This window comes from Cuculus canorus, chromosome 6 (genome assembly GCF_017976375.1).
Source record: "Cuculus canorus isolate bCucCan1 chromosome 6, bCucCan1.pri, whole genome shotgun sequence".
In the NCBI taxonomy this organism is placed as follows: Eukaryota; Metazoa; Chordata; class Aves; order Cuculiformes; family Cuculidae; genus Cuculus; species Cuculus canorus.
In genome coordinates this window covers 22,928,651-22,951,215 of record NC_071406.1, presented here as the reverse complement: position 1 = coordinate 22,951,215, position 22,565 = coordinate 22,928,651, and the positions used below count along the sequence as shown (strand labels likewise).

The following is a 22,565-nucleotide window of genomic DNA, read 5'->3' as shown; positions in this document are numbered from 1 at the left end:
CTATGCTGTAACATAGGGTTAGGTGAAATGTATTAACAATCTGCAATGCAACAGCCTTATTTGGACGGGGCAGTTCTCAAGGTTTTTCTCTCTGACAAGAGTCAGCACAAGTGACTTTCTCAAACCGAAGATGTTTTATTTATCTGACAGTCTCTCACCAAGACTAAAAAAGCCCACACAGCAAATGCTGTTCTGTGATTCTAATCCAGAGTCTTGCTGTGGCTATTTCTAATAAGATCTTTTTGGTTTTTAGGCACAAAGTAAAGTAACATTATTCATTTCACCTCAGCCCCAGAAACATTTTCAAACCTCGTCATGAGAGGTGTCTGTGAGGAATGGAGGCATGCAGGGATGGGAAAGAAGGAAAAAAGTGCCACCTGAAGTTAAATGTTAGAGAAGAAAGAAACATTAAGATGAAATAAGAAGAAAGGAAGCGTGGATCTGCTGGAGGGTAGGGAGGCTCTGCAAAGGGATCTTAACAGGCTGCATCGCTGGGCCGAGGCCAATGGCATGAGGTTCAACAAGGCCAAATGCCGGGTCCTGCACTTGGGGCACAACAACCCTATGCAGTGCTACAGACTGGGGGAGGTGCCTGGAGAGCTGCACGGAGGAGAGGGACCTGGGGGCAATGGTTGACAGCCAACTGAACATGAGCCAGCAGTGTGCCCAGGTGGCCAAGAAGGCCAATGGCATCTTGGCTTGTATAGAAACAGCGTGACCAGCAGGACCAGAGAGGTTATTCTCCCTCTGTACTCAGCACTGGTGAGACCGCACCTTGAGTACTGTGTTCAGTTCTGGGCCCCTCACCACAAGAAGGATGTTGAGGCTCTGGAGCGTGTCCAGAGAAGAGCAACAAAGCTGGTGAGGGGGCTGGAGAACAAGTCTTATGAGGAGCGGCTGAGAGAGCTGGGGTTGTTTAGCCTGGAGAAGAGGAGGCTGAGGGGAGACCTTATTACTCTCTACAACTACCTGAAAGGAGGTTGTGGAGAGGAGGGAGCTGGCCTCTTCTCCCAAGTGACAGAGGACAGGACAAGAGGGAATGGCCTGAAGCTCCGCCAGTGGAGGTTCAGGCTGGATATCAGAAAAAAATTCTTCACAGAAAGATTCATCAGGCACTGGAACAGGCTGCCCAGAGAGGTGGTTGAATCACCTTCCCTGGAGGTGTTTAAGGAACGGGTGGATAAAGTGCTTAGGGACACAGTTTCAGGGAGTGTTAGGAATGGTTGGACTTGATGATCCAGTGGGCCCTTTCCAACCTGGTAATTCTATGATTCCATGAAACAAAAATGTTTCAGGAAGCAATGGGTGAAAGACAGGAGGGCAGTGCAATACATCACCTAAACAGAGCCCTTCAGTTCACTGAAGAGCTGAAATATTGCACAGAGTGGACAAACTTCAAGGAATAAGGCACACTGTAACAAGAAAAGAAAAAAAAAAAAAAAAGAGATAACGTGAACTCATGGTGGATATGCCTAATAAATGAACTCTCTCATTTCTCTTATTGCCATTAAAGAAGCAGTTCCACCTGTTGATGTCTTAGAAATGGACAAATAATTTCACAATAGGCAGAAGTTCCTTAAATCTCGCTGCCAGCTGAGACAGTTTAGGCTTAAAGGTGCTGCAGATCAAAATGTACAGCACATAATACAATATCAAGACTCTGCCAATTTTCCAATCACAAGCTTAATCTCTATTTTCAACAGTGAAGCATTATTTATGTTTGTTATTTTTTACCTTGTGGCACCAGGGTGTCAATTATAAGCAAAATCAGAAGAAAATAGGCTAGAAAATCTGAATTTTAAAGGATTAAAATAGTATAAAGCCAAGCAGAGTCCGAACTACTCTGAGATGCTGACGAGTGACCTGTTTAAAGAAATTACAGAACATCATCCCAGATTAACTCTGCTGAGTAAAAATAATCCAAATCCTTTTGGTTACAATTTAAAAATTACTCAAATTGTGTTTTTTCCAATTGAGCTGAACATAAGGCATGCAGCCCCATTTGCCAAGACTGACACTTCAATGTGGGCAGAAATTTTGCATTAAATAGTCTTTGGTTTCTATTTGTTTAATTTTTTGAATGGAGTTTCTTTCATAATAAAATATATAAGCACAAAAAAATGGTCAACTTTATTTACTTTCCTCATTATCAGCCATCATTCTCATGATGACAGATAGCATGACAGATCATGAAGATTAAAACAGCATTTGAGATATGCAGTTGGACACAGTAATGAAGATGCACTGTAGATTTTCCTTAGGAGAAAAATATAGTAAAGAGTTGTTAAGACCAAACTACACATGACCAAAGAGACAAACGAAACAAGAGCAACATCGAAAAAATGGAGACAACTCACAAGATAATGAAGGGTAAAGTACTGAACTAAACTGAATTTTAATCATTCCAGGAAAAGAAAGAAGAGTGGAAGGAGAGGAGTATAACATCATATCAATCTCCTCCTCTATCCAACAGAGCCCTGAAATCAGCTTGACTGGGGTCCAGCTTTGCTAAGTTCCTACACTCAAACTGAAAGGTCAGATCCTTTCTCTCCCTCCTCCCGTTCAGAAAGGCTCACAGTGCACTTACAGGCAAGATGCAGAGGCAAGTGACACAGCACAAAAGATGCAGGATGGCACAAATTAGCTAAATACAAGAACAGGATGTTTCACCGGGGATTTTTGTTCACATAAAGCAAGTAACATTATATTGGAGCATGAGGTAACGGAGAACAAGAAGTTCACTGCACTGGCATCCACCACAGGACAGACCTCCAAAGGCTGAAAAGAAAATGCCTTTTCCTTAAAGGCATTTTTCCTTAAAAGGGCTTTTAAGGAGCCCTTTTCACTCCAAAAGAATGACATTGCTTTCTCACACTAAAGCAATACCACCAAAACCAGTACAACCAATAAACTAAGCCAACGCTATCCCAAACAGAGGTTTAACTAGGCATAACCAGATTCTGTTATTACTACTAAGTTTGCATGAAATGACTACATAAATTATGATAATGAAAGACTATAAACAATCAGCTGTAAGAGAAAGAGAAAGGAGATTGCTGAAGACTTACTAACAGACCATTAAACTTGGCCATACACTACTGCTGTAACAATGCAGCAGTTCTGTGAGGCATTTGGCAAGGGAATTCCACATCCGAGGAGCACTGAGAAAACCTAAATTCTGCACTAAGACTCCTCCAGAAACAATTTGCAAAGCATGAGCTTCCACAACCTGTCAGCATAAACGCCCAAGTACTGGCCTCTCAGGGGAGAGAACTTTCGTCGAACTGTCTAAAAGACACTCTCAGTGTAACACTGGTAGCGCTTACGTTCGCCATTCTGAAAGACCTGGCTTTTAAAAGTATATTCGAAAACTTGGTTTTAAAGGTTATCTGTTTATTAGCAAGCTCACTGGGATGGAATCAATTTTCTGAACATGTATGTTTCCCTTCCACTCGGGCAAACAGCCATTTCTTCTGGATACCTCCTTGCACATGGCTAGAAATAATTTCATTACCATACTGAAATCTCAACCCCACTGAGCAGGTATAACCCAGCCAGGACGTACAATACATCATTAATTCTGAAAGTAAAACCTCTTTCTGGTCCATTGCTTTCAATTGTTCACTTCTTAGATATCTCTGTATTTCCTGCATCGACTTTATGGAATCATGTCTTTGTTTGTTTAGTAGATGACAAAATGGAATTAAAATAAATACACCAGGCTGCGCTGGGGAGGCCTCGCCATGTGCTTCTCATGAACCCTAGATGTTCTTGTTCCCAACCCATTGGAAACCATGTTTTAAAAGGGATAATATTTACACAAAGCAAGCAGCAGTACTAGATAAATACACTGGTTTTACATGGAGAACAAATTACTCTGGTTTTCAGTAGAGCAGGAAAAAAAAACCAGTGCACATTATTGCACTATGAATTTAAATAATTCCTCTAGATTATCAAATGAAGATTAATGGACTGGTTTTAGAATTTCATTGCAGGAGTACATTTTGAAAATTCAAAGATACTCAACAAAGACAATACAAAATCCTTTTTAAAAGACCTTGTTAGGAGGGTGGAGCAAATAACCCTGGCTCTGGCTGTGCAGTGGCAGATGAGAGCAGAAAGCAACTTGTCCACTCATCTTTCTGCCCGTTTCTCTTAACTTAACAGCTCCTGGTAATTTTCCCAACCTTCTTATTAAAAGCATACTCAAACAAACTTCAAATATTTTTTGTGTTATAATGTTTTTTGTGTGGCCACAATGTGCCAGACGTCCTATACTCAGCTGTGGGTACAAAGACTGTTCTGCTGGTCTGCTTCCCTAATGAAATGCAACCACTTTGCCTGGCAGAAAATGCCTTCTTTTCCTCCCTTCTTCCCAGTAACTTTTTGATTCCAGTCAAAAAAATTTAACCAAATTTGAGATAGAGCTCAAATAAGGTCCTAGAAGATAAACAGAAATTAGTGATAGGAAGGAGGTCCCAAATGTATTGTCACTACTAAGGGAAAAGAGAGCAGCACTCTTTGTCACTCACTTCACTAGGTAACAGCCAGCTGACCACCCTGCACGTGTCGGTTGGCTAATCCGCACAGGTCTAACTCCAAATGCCACATGCATTGTCTACAATCAAGCAAGAGTTATGTTAAGTACTGGTGGCAGGAAAGAGCAAAAAAGATAAGGAAATAAGTTTTTTCAGTCCTTTCACTCACAGAAAAACTTTTCAATAATTTTCATTGGCTGTGATCATATTTATATCCCAAACTTACTTTGTGACTCCAATTCTTATTATTAGCAATGCTTCTAACTGTTTTCATTATGACTGTGTGCTGATGTCCTAAAGTTGCGATTTTTCAGGTTTTTGTGGACACCAGTGTTGAAGGTGCCAAGTGTCCCAAACAGGCAGCTCTGGCTTGGAATGCATTCTTATTGTCTGCTATTACAGTGGTGAAAAATATACACGGGCATTCTGATGCGCTCCTGATAGAAGAGAGCCAGGTTTTATTGAGAAGTAACCTGCTGTACTTCACCCTTTTTCTGACAGCAAGAAGAATGATGAATTCTTGAAGAAAGGGTATTGCTATATTGGGATGAGACTTCCAGTCCCTCTAGAAGATGAGGTCACTGGTAATACTAGAGTTAGAATACTTCTTAATTGAAGGGCTACCTCATTTGCAATGACCTACACTTCAGTCTATTTTTGTAGGGCTCTTTCTCTGTAGTGAAACAAGACAGACAAAGCTTTTTATTGGCACTTTGATGCTGTGCACCCACTCTCCGTTCAAAGAAAGTCTTTATATAGAATATGCAGTAAAATAAGCTACAGAATGAGTCACACTGCAAGAGACCATGCTTCATGAGCATTACGAGGCACCACAGGAATCAAATGACTTGCACATGAGAACAAGGCATTATCCACCAGGCCAAAAGTGTAATTACAGAACAGCCTTTAAGAAAAGTTTCATTAACAGAGAGAAAAAGCTGCCTTCACATCTAAATGCATTTCGCATAATTCTTCCATTAACTTACAACTCAAACCATACTAGAGACAAATTTTGCAAACTATATTGTAATAAAAATCAAACACATTGGAAATAAAGCAAAAATATTTTTTCCCATATCACATTTTTTCAAGGGGTAATCGCTGTTTAATTTATCTGTCTTCCTTTGATAGCACTGAGGGGCCTTCAGTGTTATTGAATAATGAAGCTGTACACGTATGTCTAACATATTTAGCTGGCCAGTTTTCAATTTACAAATATTCCCCTACATATTACTAGCTGCTTCTTTAGGGAGCATCACAGAATGCAATTTTAGCATTATACCATCACTCTAGTTTTATAAACTTCATATTTCTGTTAAAATCTTGGTATCTTTTAGATAAGATTGCCACTGTAACCTCTGTCTTTTATAGAAAATATTATTATTTGTGTAACTCTGAAGTCCATTACATACATATGTGTTGGAATAGATCCTCAGCTGACATAAATTTTCACTGGCTTCAGCAAAGCTGATTTGTAGTCCTTGATCTGTTCCAAGAACACTGAAGATCATCTGTCTTCAGATATGAAGGCATATTGCCCACTACTACTGCAGATCAAACCTCAGATCTCTGTCATATTCCCAAGTATGCCACTCGCTCATCATATCTGATACTTGAATCAAAACTGGTTCAAACTGGGAAATGTGAAGTCTGACTACTCCATAGCCTTGAGGAGATGTGCTGTTTATTTCTGCAGTGGGAAATTTCATCCTTGGGAAGGGACACATGCAGGCAGCCTATGTTCCAGCTGTGTCTTGGCCCTCTTCTATTTCCAGGCTCTGTTGCACTGCCATCAATATGGAACACGGGTGAGCGTAGGACTTAAAAGGCCCTCACCACAGCCTTGATGCTACAGAAGAATCACATAATTTCAGAAATGGTTTTCACCTCCAAACTGAAGGAAATCACAGTAGGTTCCAAAAGCAGTAAATACAAGCTGTATGAAATAGGTATGACATACTCTTGTCACTGTCTTGAAAATCAGCTGGAGTGTTTCTTCATGGCAAAATCATGGTTTTCACATCACTGGTACCACCCAAGTTTAGAAAATTAGATGGGTATTACAAATCTGACATGATTAGAAAGAGCAGCATAAAGAGGCTTGCAGACCTACTGCATAAGTGTACTGCACAGCAAGTGTCAGCTCCAGATAGAGCTAAGCATTCCTGCAAACAGGAACAAGTGTGAAAACCCAGATGAGAGGAAAAAAGTGCTAGTACCTGAATACTTCATAGAGAATCTTCTGTCAACAATACCATGGATCAAATCTGTCCTCTTAAGAAGGAAAATTGCTACAGATGTCCAAAGGTGCCATTTTAATAAAGAAATGAGCAAAAAAGAGCAGATGTAAAATAAACCAAGATGCCAAGCAAGACCAACACTGCCAGTGAAGGCCTGCTGATTTGCTCTGCCTCAAGACATAAACTAATGGTCTGATGCACCAATGTGTTAGTTACTCCAGTTTCATGCCAGCACGAGTTTTTTCCAAGAGACGCAAAACTCAAATAATGTTCTTATAATAGGTTAATTAGAGCAACAGAGACGTAATTCAGGAGAGGTTTCCAGAGTGTATACTTATAACAGAAGGAGACGATAGTGGCCAGAAAAGCTGTTGCAAGCTACCACAAGATGAAAGCTAAAAGTGACAAGAATTTGGACTCAAATGACACTTTCTTTGTTGGAGCAGCAGTCCTAGTAGAGAAATTGATTGTCTTTTGTCAGACTTGCACAGAAGTACATTTTAGCTCAATGTATCACCATTGCTTTAAACAGCATAAAGACCAGTAACAAGCATGCATATAAACAACTCCTGAAGTGTCTCCATCTAGTAGAAAATGCTACAGAGTCTGACCCAAATCATAGCTCAATTTACCATTGTTTTAGAATTTTCTGAAAGATAAAAGATGTAGCTTCTTACAACTATAATTCTCAGTGTCCTATGTTAGATGCTGCTTATTAATGAGAATTAATACAACGTTTGATGTTTTCCTTTATGGCTCTCTTTTCATGCCTAGCAGCAGCACGGTCAAACCACTGCAGCTACAGCATCCAGAGGCCAGTTTTGTGGTGGCCCCTTGACACGCAGCCCAGGCCACACTCTCTTCCTGGACAGTCAGGCAGCAGAGTTCAGTTTGCAGACACTGAAACCGCCGGAGGGGCAGCAGGAGGCACTTGGCATTGGGCAGCATGTTGGCCAAACAGCTGCTTCCCAGTACCTGACACAAAAAAGCTGTAGGCCAGGTAGGAAGAATCTGCAGGCCAGCTGTGAGCAGCTGAGCATGAGGATTATTCATGAGGAATTCTAACATAAACTCTAGAATCAGTGAGTGCATCACCATCCCTGTGAACACAGCACAGTGGAATGGTACTGAATTAAGTGCTTAATAGTTGTAAAACTCTTCAAGATATGTACATTAAGGATCCCATAAAACTGCTGACCAAAATAATATTATTCTAACATCACATTCCTTGAGGAACAGACAAACACTACAGCACATAATTGGGCTCATATCTCTTTAATATAGATCATTAGAGCTCTCTTGAGATTCTCACATGTCAGTAAATGTGTACAAAGAACTACTCATTTGATTATCTTACAATACAAAACCCCATGCATATATCCACAATGGTTATATATTCAGTACATTCCCTTTGCTGTCAGTACATCAACTGCATTTCAGCTGAAATTTAACATTCATTGTCACATTCAGACAAGTTCTGTCTTGCCTTCTGATCTCCCACACTTGATCTGCCTCTTTAAACTTGGCATTTTGAGCAATCTCTCCCAGCTAGGTTTTAAAAGTAGATTCTTCTCTCTGCTCAGTAAGCAAGAGAACAGTATATAATTTCCTGGTTTATGTACAACTGGCATTGTAGAAAGAACCATTCCAAATCTTACCAAGGCAGAAGAAAAAATAGCTGAAAATCCTTCTTTATGGAAAATGGCTCTGCAGCACTGGCAGATTTCCTGGCAGAATATAGTACAGTATGTGGGATTTGATTGCTGTATAGAAACAGAGCACTGAGAGAGAGAGGGCCTTCCATCAAACACTAAATGATGAAACTCAATCTGCTTTTCTCTGCACTAAATAAAAAATGTCAAGAGAAATCTGGCAGAAGTCTACACTTCCTAATGTTAATATTTTGAGTGATAGCCTACACAAAGCATCTGCAACAAAATAACCTTCCCTATTTAACTGGCAAACAAGCAGAGGGTCCAAAATTTCCCAAAGGACCAGAATGACTTAAGCAACCGTGCTCCACTTACAGCAATGACTTAGGCATTTCAAAGACTAAGCAGCACTGACATTCAGTGACCCCAGGGACAGAATTTGGCATTTTAAGCATTTGCAGATGCAGTTACCTAAGCACTGGCCCTCCTGACAATCCCACAAGAAGCATATGACAACTTGGGGCTTCCACGTGAGGTTATGAACTCCTATCTATATCAAGCCTCCAATAAGAGGGTTATTAAATGAAGATGACTCTCTACTCAAATACAAAATTAAAACGGGGAACCATGATGGAGAAGTTCACCTTCGTAATGACAATACTCAACAAGGGCATGCAACTACGGGTTGGAACTCTGCAGGGAGTGTTCTTACAGCACTACTAGAAGCTTCTAAAGCTGCAGAAGATGAGGTATTACGTGCTTCATCTGGTGGTCCAAGCAGAAAGCAGACTGCCCGCTTCAGAGGCTCAGTGAAGCAAGAGGAATACTTGTTTCCCTGGTTGAACACCGGTAGACCTCCCTTCCTCCTGGACTCTGGAGAACACAAGCAGGATGAGAGGGCGTTTATCTTCCAGTGACCTTTAACTGCTTGAACTTTTCCTGTTAATAAAGCAATATTGCTTTCCAAACCTTTCCATAAAATTTTAGCTCCTCAGTTGACTGTCAACACTCAACTGCCACATGCTTCTTGAAGAAGCAAACTCTTCAGTAGGAGTGTGGGAAGGAAGTACCTGAGATACTGTCAGCGTCTAAAGCCAGGACTAGTCCATGGAGCCTAGACAAATGTCAGGTTACAGACCCTGTTTGCAAAATCACTGCCTAGCTAGGAATAAAACACCTACAAAACCTGTCCTACACACTTGTGGCAATTATATCCAAGATTAACTTGGAACATTGCCACGCACTTACATAAGGTCATGACATGATGCAGTTTCTTGTCAGTACTGATATTTATTGAAGTGGAATAAAGTGCCATTCATGAGCTAAAAGCCAACCCAATGTTTTATTCAGAATTAAAATGCTTTTTCCAAAGAGGATGGCTTTTCCAAAGTGGTAAGCACTGGGCCAATTTTGTTTCCTTTAATGTCAGGGGCAGCTTCTGAAAACAGCAGCCCTAATTATAACCATTATGCTGGTTGTTCAGGGCAACTCCAGTCTGGTAAGACAGCACTGTCTCCCCAGGAGATGAATATGGTTAAGGGTAAAAGCAAGTAAGCTGGCACAAAACCAGGAGCTTGGGCACAAGGGTAACTAGGGATTGACAAGGCTCTCTTAGCTAACTGGAAAACCTTTTCCCATTGTGAGTAAGCTAGGAGAGAGCAGAGGAACTCTGTTATGATAAACTACATTTCAGAAGTGTTCTGTACAGAGGACAGTCAGGACCATCAGTGAAAGGCCAGCAGAATTTTAATTACAATTCCATTATGACTTAAAAAACCTTCTGTCCAGCAGCATTGCAGGGACTATATATTCCTCCCAGGACTCCATTCTGTCCAATTCAACACAACATTCCTGGAGTCTAAACATTTTGGCTAGGCCAATATTTCATACACCACAAGCAATTTTTTCTAAAAACCTTTTCACTGAGCTACTGCTGTTGCTGCACACCATTAAAATCTAAATTACCAGGGTACAAGATACATACAGCTGCTTTTGAGTTCAGATTGTTAATGTTAAAAAAAAGGAGATACTGCCACATATGTTTTATTACCAAGCCATATGACTAACCCTCGAAACTTCCAGGAGGAGCAGCCCTCCAAAGATGGTGAAAGCCAGCCAGCTGTTTGGGGCACCGCTACCCACTGGTAAGGTCAGCCCGGGTCCAAAACTTTTCTGTGATATTTTGAAAATGTATCTTGCAGATCACTGAAAAACTCATTCCTTGCTCTTCAGTGTCCATTTCAGAAGTGACAGGAATCGCCAATATCAGTAAAACCAAAGCTACTGTCTAAAATCAGGGCATCCTAAGAGAGGAGTGCACCTGGAACCAACCCACTGAGACTTTTATGTTAGTCATAGAAGTCACCACAGCTGCACCGTTTTTTAACCTTGAAATGCTAAATAAAAGTTGTAACAAAACATTTTTTTAAAATGCTCTTTTTGCTCTAACATAGTAAGGCTTACTTCAACAAAGATGTCAAATGCTAAGCTTTCATTCAGGTACAGCTCTATACAATGTACTCTTCAAGAAGTTCAAGTACAATAATGGATGTAGCTATTAAATACCATCCTCTTGCAACTCTCTTGCATCCTCTTTGGTGCCGGAGGCATTCTATTCTTCATCATGTAATCACCTACATCTACAGCTTTAAAACTTTGTAGCAGACACTGATGACATTTAGTAGCAATACATGATGTTACTCTGTCTATAAATTTTTTTTTAATTCCCCTTCTAAAGAACCAGTGCAGATGCAGACTACATCCAACTCCTTCACATGTTTCCATGCAGCCCATGGCTGTTGGCCATCATTCTACAGTACAAAGCATTCAACGCGAAAATGGACTATGCCCTGCCAGCAGTTGGTTCCTACTCCTGTGTCAAACATGTCATCTGCCTAGCCAGGTCTGCAAAATCAAGCAGCGGGCCCTACTGTGATGAGAGAATAGATTTGGGTCTTTAAGAAATTGCTGCACAGCCAAGGAAGAACAGTCAGAAAGGGGCAAGGAAAATCCTGAGACATTTGCGTCTTTGCAACATAAGAAAATAGCCACATTTTTCTGCACAAGACCAGTTAGACACTTACAGAAGTAACCAAAGCATACTATAAAACTCTAAAAAAAAAAAAAAAAAAAAAATCAACACAGCACTGGGTTTTGCTTTGCAATGTTACACTAAGTTGGTTTTATGTCTTATATATAACATTTTAGCAGTTTCTCAATGGAAATGAAAATGCACATCTACGTACATACTGTACATATTCCACTCCATACTGCATTTCAGAGTATCTCACTGAAGTAACTTAATTAACATCAGCCAGAAAAGAAAAAAGTAACATGAAGGTGATTCAAGATATATACATATATATATATATATATATGTATAATCGTTCTCCTCATTAAAAATAATGGCCCTTTTTCCACCAAAAGAAAAGTTAAAGCAACAGTTGACTCCTGTCCACCCTGAATTTGCACGCAATGTCTCACACAGTTTAGTCAACTGTGTCCAATTCCAGATCATGCAGCACAAAAAAAAAAAAATATCTCTGACTGCAGCTAGCACCCCTAATCCTTGGCCTCTCCATAGGGCAGGGAGAATCCAGGTACTAGAAGTTGCTTGCACATCTGACTTCTACCGAGATTTCTGGTTTTTGGGAGTACTTTCGAAATAACCGTAGCCCTTCAGGCTTTGTTCTTTCAGTTTAAAATACTTTCTGCTGTTCCATTTCTACTAAGAAGTCAGCAGCCAACTATTAAGAAAAGAAAATTAGTCAAAGAATGACTCAGTAAGAGACCTACTCAAACAGACTGTTTCTGGAACCCTTTGTGTCTTATCTCAGCTCTCATGAGCTGTTACATTGGATTATATTACTTACAGAAGCAAAGATAGCAACATCAGACTGAAACACATCAAATGGGACAGTCTCTTCTCCTTACACAGTGTTATCAAGACTTTCGAACTCAAAATTAAAATTAAATAGAGTAATGCTATGTCTCTTTCCTTGTCCCGATACCCTATTCTGCAATATTTTCCAGCAGACTGATAGAGTGTCAAGAGTTCCAGTTGCGCATTTAGGTAATTGTACAATAAATCAACCCATTATTTTCCCTCTCCATGCTGACTGTCCTAAAGTCTTCCGTAGAGCATACAATCACAACTAAAGACTTGGCTGCCCTTCTGATCCATCAAAGTATTGAAACGGATAGGCATTTAGTCTGCACGCTCTTTCAAGAGCAGATACCAGCAGCCATTCGCTGGAGTTCATAAAGAAAGCAGAAGGCAAACAGAAGCAGGCAAACAGAATGGTGCAGCAGCTGCATGGGTCACAGGTACAGACACCATTAAGATGACCACAAACCTAAACTCCTGGTTTTGATATGGGGCTGCTCAAGTCAGGCTCTGAGGTTTATCCCATGTCTTGGAGCATGCCCTCTTCCTCATTTCCAGAGACAAAATTTAAACTGAATCTGTGGATGCACTTGGGGATTTTGTCAGCTTTAGATTACCTCTAGGAATTAGAGGTAATGAATTTACCTAAAAAAAAAAAATCAACTAATTCCTCACCCTTCCCTGCATTTCCCCCTGAAGCATTCACTGAACAATTTACCAATTAAAAACTAGACAGTTCAAAAGTCTGTTAGTCATTCATTTACAAAAAGACACAGGGCACCCATTTTAAAGCTGCAGTCACATTTTAATCACATATTCATCCTCAGAGGTCTTTGAAGAGAAGAGATATGCTCTATTTGACAAGCCCATTCTTAAAACAACTTTTTGCTTTAACAGTTAAAAGGTCAAATGAGAATGGGGCAGACAAGTCATGGATTAAATAGTACCTTCAACAAATAGGACTCAGCAACACCAAGCAAGAGTCAGAAAGCACAAGCTGAAGGAGAAGGGACAGTAATCAGGACATGCATTAACTTTTAAAGTTTGCCATTGTCCAATTGGTTTTGGGTAGCGTGCATGACAGCGCAGGTCATCCACTGGAGCAGGCACCTTCAGACTAGGGGCTGCAAAAGCTCAATGCCTCCTTGCAGCAGAAGTTCCATGAGGAAATGTGACTTGATCTAATTTTGGAATCTGGAAAAAAGACAAACATCAGGAAGGAAGTTTAAAAATATTTGGAAAAAAAAAAAGTCCTTTCAAAGAAAAAGGAAACTCAGACTAGATAAATTCAAACAGCAATAAATCAGCATCAAACTGCAGTCAATGTCTCTTTGGAAACAGCACATAAAGATTGCTCACCCCTCTCTGGAACACTTTAGACAAGCTGCAGGAAGTCACTAGTATCTTTTGATGGGTTTAGCCCAGTGGTTTCTAGTTGTCCCTGTATATACTGGTATTGTGACCCTCCACTGGGTGTCCAACACACATTAAATTCTGCTGAGTTAGGTCTGCAGCTCCACACATCGTCCCCTCAGTTTCAGACATTCCTATCTACAGAAGAACATTTGAAACAGAAGTCTGGAATACTCCAGATCCTATGGATGATCAAAGCTAACAGACAGGAGATCTGCTAAAAAAAAAAAGTTACTTTCATGTTTCTGGTATGAAGACATAACCCCTAATTTCACATGAATTTTTCAGTACCATGCATTTACTGCCAGCTAGCACAATCCCAGGTGGGTTTCTGCAGGACTGGGCAGTCCAAAAATGAACAGTTCATAAAACCTCATCCATACCTTCAAGGAAGACCAGGATCACCTCAGTCAGCTCCCCTGGGTCACCTGGTAAACAGTCTCGAAGGAACTATTTTGCTGAGTCAAATCATCATTGCACTTGTTCAAGTTTAAGTTCTTGAGTCACAGAGAAATAAAATAAAGACATTAGCTGACTCCCAGTTATAGAAGATTAAATCCTCATTATGCACTAAAATGGTCTAATTTACATTACAGCTATTCTCCGATGAGTGACTGGATGCATGTTTGTCTCACAACGATCCCAGAGGGTGAAGGTTTCCTCCCATTCTCACTTTGTTCTCCTCTCCTCTTCCTCCCTCCCACCTCTCTTCTTCTCTAATAGCTCTGTAAACAGTGCAGAATTTATTTTGAGCCAGTGGAAAGGGGGAGAGTGGGCAGTAAGCAGTGCAAGAGGTTTACCACCTCCTCCTTCCCTCATCTCTTCTCCTCCTGCACAGCATCAAGCCAAACTGTAACAGTAAAGTCAGAGGGTAGAAAAGGAGTAACAAAGCATTTGAAAAACACCCATTCTGAAAACACTGGTTTTCAAAGGAAGGTGCTGAAATGTTAGTATTGGCAAACATAACAGAATGGAAAAGAATTCCAACTAATCTCTGTAAAATGAAAGAACTTTGGCTCTAGGGTATTCTCCCTCTATGTGTATGAGATAGGCACATGGGTCAACAGGATTTCACATATAAGGAGGATGGCAGGAATCCATATGCCAACCTTCTTCCATACCACCGCTGCTAAACTTTAGGCACAACTTTCACTAGAAATATTATTCTTTAAGTTTCAGATCTTTTTAGTATACCAAAAGACTAAGCCTCCTCTTTTACTCTAGTATGTCCCAACACACTCTGCTGTGATGAATTTTGAATTCATAAACTAAACAAGGCCCAGCTGGGTAAATAATAAGCACAGGAAGCACCGTAGGAAGTGGGTATTTATCCTAAATCAACCCTCAAACAACCGCATACCCTCTTCCTTGGAATCAATGTAGTGTGGAATTTCACATTTCAGCAATACTATCTATGTCTTCACCACAAGTGCTAATTATAGAGAGCTCAGATGCTGCTGGTTCTCTTTTTAAAGCAGTTTACCACTGTTCTCATACAGTCTAGCAATATTAACTCACCTATGTTTTCAGCTGAGTAAAGTATCCCACACTTCTTGACCTGCTACGCAGTACTGCTGTATGGTCTTTCAGGGACTGCAGCAGTGAAGCCCATCTGTAGTCATATTTCTGCATTGCCAAAGTTCTGTGCAACCATGGTGCAGTCAGTCCGTTTATTTTCCCACTGACATGTGCATGTCAGTACTAAACTTCTGCATCTGTAAAACACTTGGGGATCCCTGACGAAGAAGGACTCTATGTAAAGGTCAGAGTAATAACTTTCTTCTTGAGTAAAATCATTTTAAGATAATTTAAACAGACATCCAAGTCTAGCATTCTGGAACTTCTCACAGCTGCTGTTTGCTACCTAAACTCTGCGCTGCTTAGAGTCATGTGTGTTCACATGATCTGCTAAGCTGGGAGCTGGGGGCTGGCTCTTGCTCCTGAACTTTTTCCTTCCATACTTCAAGATTTGCCCAGGAATTTTTTCACTGTGTACTTTTGAGTACCTGAGCATGCATGTAAAGGGCATGTGATGACAATTGCTGCTAAATGGTTTATAACTAGTCTCTCCTTTATAACCATTTATTTTGGTATTGAAATCAATTCATTAATATTTCAGGAGGTCTTTTTTAAAACACAATGCTAATAACACTGTTGCAGTCTTCCTGTAAGTAAATAAAGCATTAATTCTCTGGAAATACACAAAGCTATAAACTGAAACTCTGTCCAACACTACAGGGACAAGCCTTTAGAAATATAAGCAATCATCATAAGAATAACATAAGCCATCAAAATCCATAGGTCAGTCATCTTTCTATTTCTGCATTGTAACAGGAACTGTGGCATCAGTACAGGGCATTACAGGGGGATTAATGACTAGATGGAATTAACAGCCCCAGGCTATGCCTGAGGCAATCAACTCCACCCACCTACTCACTAATCCCAGGAGATACTCTAGTTTCCTTTGGAGCATTAACATCCAGCATTTTCATAAAATTCTTTCTATGCAGGATTTTGTGCTTAGGTTATCTGGAGGACTTTATATACATATCCAAGTGAAAATACAGTGAATTAGGGAGAGCACACTGAGGTGAAAAGCAGCACCAGTGCCTTCAAGACTAGGTTCAATGGGAACAAGTGTTACCGAATAACAAAGAATGCAAGTGAGCTTGTATTTTTGATCATTTGCTCTCTGTGTATTTGAAGTGGGAGCTGTACTGCTTTAACAGCTTTCTGTTAGTCTTCCACTGCTCCAGCTCCTTCAGAAAGTCTATGATTCAATTCTGCTCAACCTTCTTGTTTTGTAACACTCCACGCCACTACCACTGCTACCAACACTGCTGTACAAATGTCACAGAATGTTTCGTATAGGTGCTAGGCACTTTCACAAGTGGCTATCAGGCACCACACATACAACAAAGTTAAAAACCACTATAGTCATCATTACCATGAAGTTATTAGCACACTACAGATTGTAATTTAAAAAAAAAAAAAAGCCGATACATCACAAGTCACTTTAATCCTTCGCACAGTCTCTCTTCTGTTACGCTTTTTTATTCCTCACCCAAAACCCTTACTTTGCAAGCATTCACTGACTGCCTCTTGGCAAAGACAGCAAATACATTACAGCAGTTACACTTGCAAAAAATATTGACTGCTCTTCTCAGGTGAGATACCAAAACTGAAGAAAATCCCTTCAAATCTGGACTCTGGATATTCTCTTCCCCAGAAAAGTGGAAGGAATAATTCATTTGACCGAGATGCAGTCTGGAATGCTGCATTCACTAAAGCAGTAATTCTTGACATGACTACCAACCAATGAAATCAAGAGAAGTCTCTCCGACTGCTGAGCACTACGTACTAACTCTCATCAAGCTGAGCTCCACAATTACATTTAAACACTCTCTACTAACATAGCCTACCCACAGAGTGAAGAACAACACAGAGTCAGAAACACTGTTATCACATTATATAAAAAAATCCAGATTGTCTCATGTGTGTTTAAACTTTCAGATTGCTTTATCAGTCATCAACTGCTCTTCATCAAACTCTCCATCAAATGCATGTAATGGCTTTCCACTGAAGCCTATGTGATCTATACAAACATATCTAGATTAAAGAGGAGAAAGGCTTGATTCTTGTAGCCAAACATTGGAAATTTTCAAGATTACATTTTAATTTTGTGTAAAAACAAAAAAAATTAATTTTGTGAAAAATCTAACCTGTGCTTGCTTGTTCCTTCAAAGACAGTACCAGAACATGGTACTGGCTGTAAGTTAATTGCATATGCAGCAAAACAGGAAAAGTAGTTGCAGCCATGAAACAAAAACATTTGCCACCCTGTAGTTTTGGAATCGTCCACAGATCGCTTTAATATTAAAGGCCTAGATCTGAAGTATCTCCCCAGCGTAAAATGGAGCTGGAGATTTTATCACTGCTTATTGTGGCCTGGGGAAATTATGCATTTGTGTGCAATTATCAGCTTTCCATAGCCTTTCACTGTCTGCAGATTCTCTCTTGCAGTGATTGGTGATACAGAGATGGTTAACTTCCTTCCCCTCTAAAACAGCTAAAAGCCGAAATGACAGAGTTTCTGGCAAGAGAATTTCTGGCAGAGGAAGCAAAGTAGGAAATGCAGCTCCTGATACAAAACAGCTCACTCTGTCTCATCTAAGAGAAAGCTTGCTGCCTGAGTATTTCTCAAATCTCTTTGCTGGATGAAAAATTACCGGGGTTTAAAACATCTGAAGCTTTCTTGTTACAAGAATTACGTGCTTTACAGGTCCTGGAAAATCCTGACTATATGAAAATGACAGTGTTTCAAACAGTTCCTTTCCTTCAGCGAGGTTAAATTTACAGTGCAGTAAGCAGGACTTGGATTACAGGGTCCTTTTTCAGCATCCTTTTTCACTCAAACAAACTGAAAATATATGTATATATTGTACAAGCAGTGCTCAAGCACAGAATAAAAATGATGAGGCACCCCTCCCTGAAGGCATTAACTCAGTGCCTCAAGAATTTTCTTTGCATTATTGCTCACACCTTTCTTTCTGCCTCCTTCCTTCCTTCCTCTCACCACTCATCATCTGTCAAAGGAAAACAATGCCAGGTTTTTCAATGGCCTTGTTATCACAATAAGTTGTTATGGTAAGTTGGTAGGTTGAGAAATGGGGTTTGTACGGACTTGCAGGGAAAAGTTCAACCTGCGCCTCCACGTCCTCTGCTGGGAAGTTTAGCTGGAGTCACTGAGGAGATACAAAACAGAGGCAGGAACATCCTCATCCTGTGACTGGAAACAAGGAGAAAATGCCTATACTGCACCCCTAGCTCAAACTGGGAGCTAATTACACATGGCCAAAGCCTAGTATGGAAAGCCACGCTACAGTTCTCCCATGACCCCGATCTCCATCACCAATGTTAAAAATGAATTCTATATTTTATCATTCATTCTTCTTTTCAGTGCCTGCTCCCTTCATCATTCATTTACTTGTTTAGATTTTCAGCACATAAAAATCCTGGCATTGCCATTATGGGCTCCAAGCCATCTGAGCAATCTTCTTAAAATACACTAACACATCATCCATATGGTTATCCAATATGTAACTATTTACTTTCCAGGATAATAACAGAGGTAACAAAAACTGTGAAAGCATCCCAAAACTTCACCAGACAATGGCACCCTGATTAGGAGTCTATGATTTTCCCCGAATTACAAAGTTACAGACATCAGTCTGCATGATCAGCTTTTCAAACATACTTTCATTTTAAGTTTCCCTTAAACAAGACTGTAACATCAGATGAATGGTCATCTTTAGCAGCTACCCATTTGAGATCAGGGTTGTGTGTGCCCGAGCAGTCTGACACCATGCAGTTCACTATGTTCTGGAAGAAATCCACTTCAGAGACAGCAATTAGGAAGGCTGGGAAGACTATCTGAAAGCCAGAAGGAGAAATACCAAGGAAATTCCATTACAGGTATGATCTTCTTTGGTAACAGCTTATAATTGTTAAATGGTTTTCAACACAGGTTCCAAGATCTGGCTAGAGGACACAACTGAGGCATAAAATTGTTTGGTTTTCTTGTAAGCTGTAATTGGTACTATTTCTTTTATAGTCATCTTACATGTAAAATTCTCTTGCCCCTTCCAGAGATGCTCTGTTTCCCAAGAAGAAAATGATACTTACATAAGAGTTCACTTTGTTGAGACAGTTATCACACATATTCTCTTCACAGCATGTGCAATGCTGTCCGAGGGCAAACTCATTTATCACAATTTTCTAGGCGTACTTCAGGTAGTAACTGATGCTGTGAAAGCATGTGAGTTGATCTGTGGCTACGTTGTACACTGCAGCTTGGGAGTTAACATTTTATGCTGGAAGTTGGTTGTGCTACAGAGCATTCCAGACAATGCAGTGGATGGATTAGTAATTATTGAACTTGTGGAAGAAATCAATGAGCTCTTAGGCCTGTGTGCATAAAGCAGGATGGGAGTTTTTCTTGCATACTTCAAAGATCCACGGTTCTTGGGCCTCTTGGGACAGCTGTGAAATAGTTTCTCCTTTCATCAGAAGTCACAAGAGCCCAGAAAGAACAAGGAGGAGCATGAAGAAGGAAAGCTATGTCAATCCTTGTCCCGGTCAGCAGAACTGGTAAGCTTCAAGATGGGAACACAGGGTATTCACTGCAGCAATACAGCAGTACACTTTCTCCTTTGGTATCACAGAATTTGACGGGCCTCTCCTTCAGGCAGCACAGTTTTCTTTGCAACCAACACAGAGACAGTAGAGGCCAGACTTTCACGTTCAAGTGGAAGTAGTATGGTTTTGTAGACAGAAAACTTGAAGAAATGCTATTTAATCAAAACAGTTTGAACCTCTACGATTATACTCATCTCCCTCAGAACAGCCTTTTGTTTGTGTGAGATATCACCATAAGGTTCACGCTGCTTTAAGGTTTCAGGCCCTGCCTTAGTAACCTTGGTTAATAGGAGCTTTTCCATTAAACTCAATGGGAGCAAGAATCTTTTGTATGTTGTTTGCCTAAATACTGTATGTATAAGCAAATTCAATATACTGAAATTGGCATCAGTGAGACCCTTGCAGCTCTGAAAGTGCAGGGACTAGTGTCCATTAGCACACTCTTCTCTGAAGTACAACAAACTATAATTAGCATAAATTTATTGACTAAAACTGATAGTGGAAATGAAGACTAGGCTGAAGTCTAGCAAAAGACCTTACAGGTAACTGTAGAACAGTCAGCGTAACAAACAAAAACTTAGAATTTCCCTCTAGAGAAAGATGTGCAGTAACCTAAATCTAGTTTTATCACACGCAATTCATTTGGAATCTAATTTAAGCATGACTGCATTATGAAACCCCACAAACAAACAGAAGCACATGTTTCTTTTAAGATCACAATATGAACACAAGTGTAGACTAACTCAGCAGACATAGAATTTCTACATATTCTAAACAACTTCAGTGGAACCTTTACAGATTGTGTCCAGTTACAAGAAGAGGAAAACTACTTACTTGCTTCATGACCTTTGTATCCAGAATAACCTCCTGCTGTTCCAATGAACACAGATTGCAGTAAAAAGAACGATGCCTTTATTTTACCAACAGAAGCACAACCCCATTAAGAGAAGCCAGACTGATTATATTTTTGTGCCACGTGTGAAAGGAGAATATTTCACAGAACAAAAATATTGGAATATTTGCTATGGCATTTACAACTTAACACCACATTGGGTACATTAGAACTGAAGTGACAAGGTCAAAGAAATCACCATTCCTCTTTGCTTCCTGTTGCTGTACAGATTTCCTCTCTTTTTCTGTTTATTATTTTGTAAGTTAGACTCTTTCAGCTATAGGTTCCCAAAGGGACCACAGCTTCAGGGGCTGACTACAACTGAGAGCCTGTGTTATCATGCATATGCATATTTTGTACAAAAAAAAACTCTCATACTCGGTCCATGTTTCATCTGCCAGTTGGCCAGACTGGTTATTTATTCTGCTGGGAAGAATCAGTATCCTTTTTACCATAAACCCTTACCTTCCCCTTCTTCCACTCCCACCTACTATTCTTATAGTGAAGTTATAACTATTAATGGATAAACCTTAATTTTTATTTTGTCCAAGATCTACACAAAATATCTGTGTTTCAAGACCTGAAATCAGCCCACATTCTGAGTATTTTAGCTCTCTGAAGCGGACAACAGTCATACAACAATCCCTACATTTTTCAATTGCCACAAAAATAAACCATTTTCAGACTAAACACATGCAGGCTACTTCTGTTTGCAGGCCTCCTGTTATGATATTTGGCCACAGCTACAAAAGCGTAAAATAAATGGCTGTTCCGTACTTTGCACTTATTCTATCAAGTTCCTATCACTGAAGCATCCTTCACTCCTTTTTCATATTTCGCAAACTTGTTTGCTTGAAGCCCTTCTCTCTTCCTAAAAATAAGTAAATAAATAAAGCATTACTGGGTTTTTTTGAGAAGTGCTTCTGAACTTCCCTCTCTTTCAGACTGCACAGCAAGACCGGTCTTGGGTTTCACTGACTCTGTCCCTAAAGCCATGAGAAAAAGCCTGAGATTCCACATCAGTTGCTGCTGGTATACATTTCTTACCTTTGAACAAAGTATCACCGTAACATTTGAACAGTAAAATTCCACCTTTCTTTTTTATGCATTATTTAAACATTTTGCTCTGAATTCCAGGGAATTCCTGGGTAGCTACAACCAACAACATCTTTATAGCTTGATACAGCAGGAAATGTGGGCTATCCAGGATAGTTTCACACATTTGTTTGCTATATGGTAGCCTCAATTTAAATATGATAACCTAATATAGTAAAAATTAACTGAAATCAGATTTACTGCAAAAACATTTAAAATTTAATTTCAGACTAGCAATCAATACTTATTCATTTTCCATCTCATCCCTGCCTTCCCTTTTTGCAGATGCTTAAGTGACATTAAATTAAACAATTGCACAAATTTTAAAAACAGTAAGAAAATTACCATCTGTACTTTATTCAGTAATAAATGCTCTTTATGAGCATTTTCCTTAGTGAAAAGAGTAAAGAAAAGGAAAAATTCTCATGGTAGGAGTAATATACATATATATATATAATTTGTGGCATTCCTGTCTTTCAAATAATTTTGAAACGTTAGATGACAGAAATTAATAACAGAAATCTCACTATCACCTCACCCAAAACCTTACTCAATTTCTCAGATATGACTGCTAGGATTAAATATTGAAACATCTTCAAAGAAAGAACTATGTTGAGACACAGTAATAAAGCCCATTATTATTCACAGACA

At 39.8% G+C, this 22,565-nt stretch overlaps 1 protein-coding gene across 4 annotated transcripts in view; it reads right to left on the bottom strand.

Annotated features, from left to right (window-relative positions):
- Window positions 1-22,565, bottom strand: part of RAPGEF4 (Rap guanine nucleotide exchange factor 4) — a 153,253-nt gene that overhangs the window by 87,539 nt on the left and 43,149 nt on the right. The gene's annotated exons all lie outside the window — the stretch shown is intronic.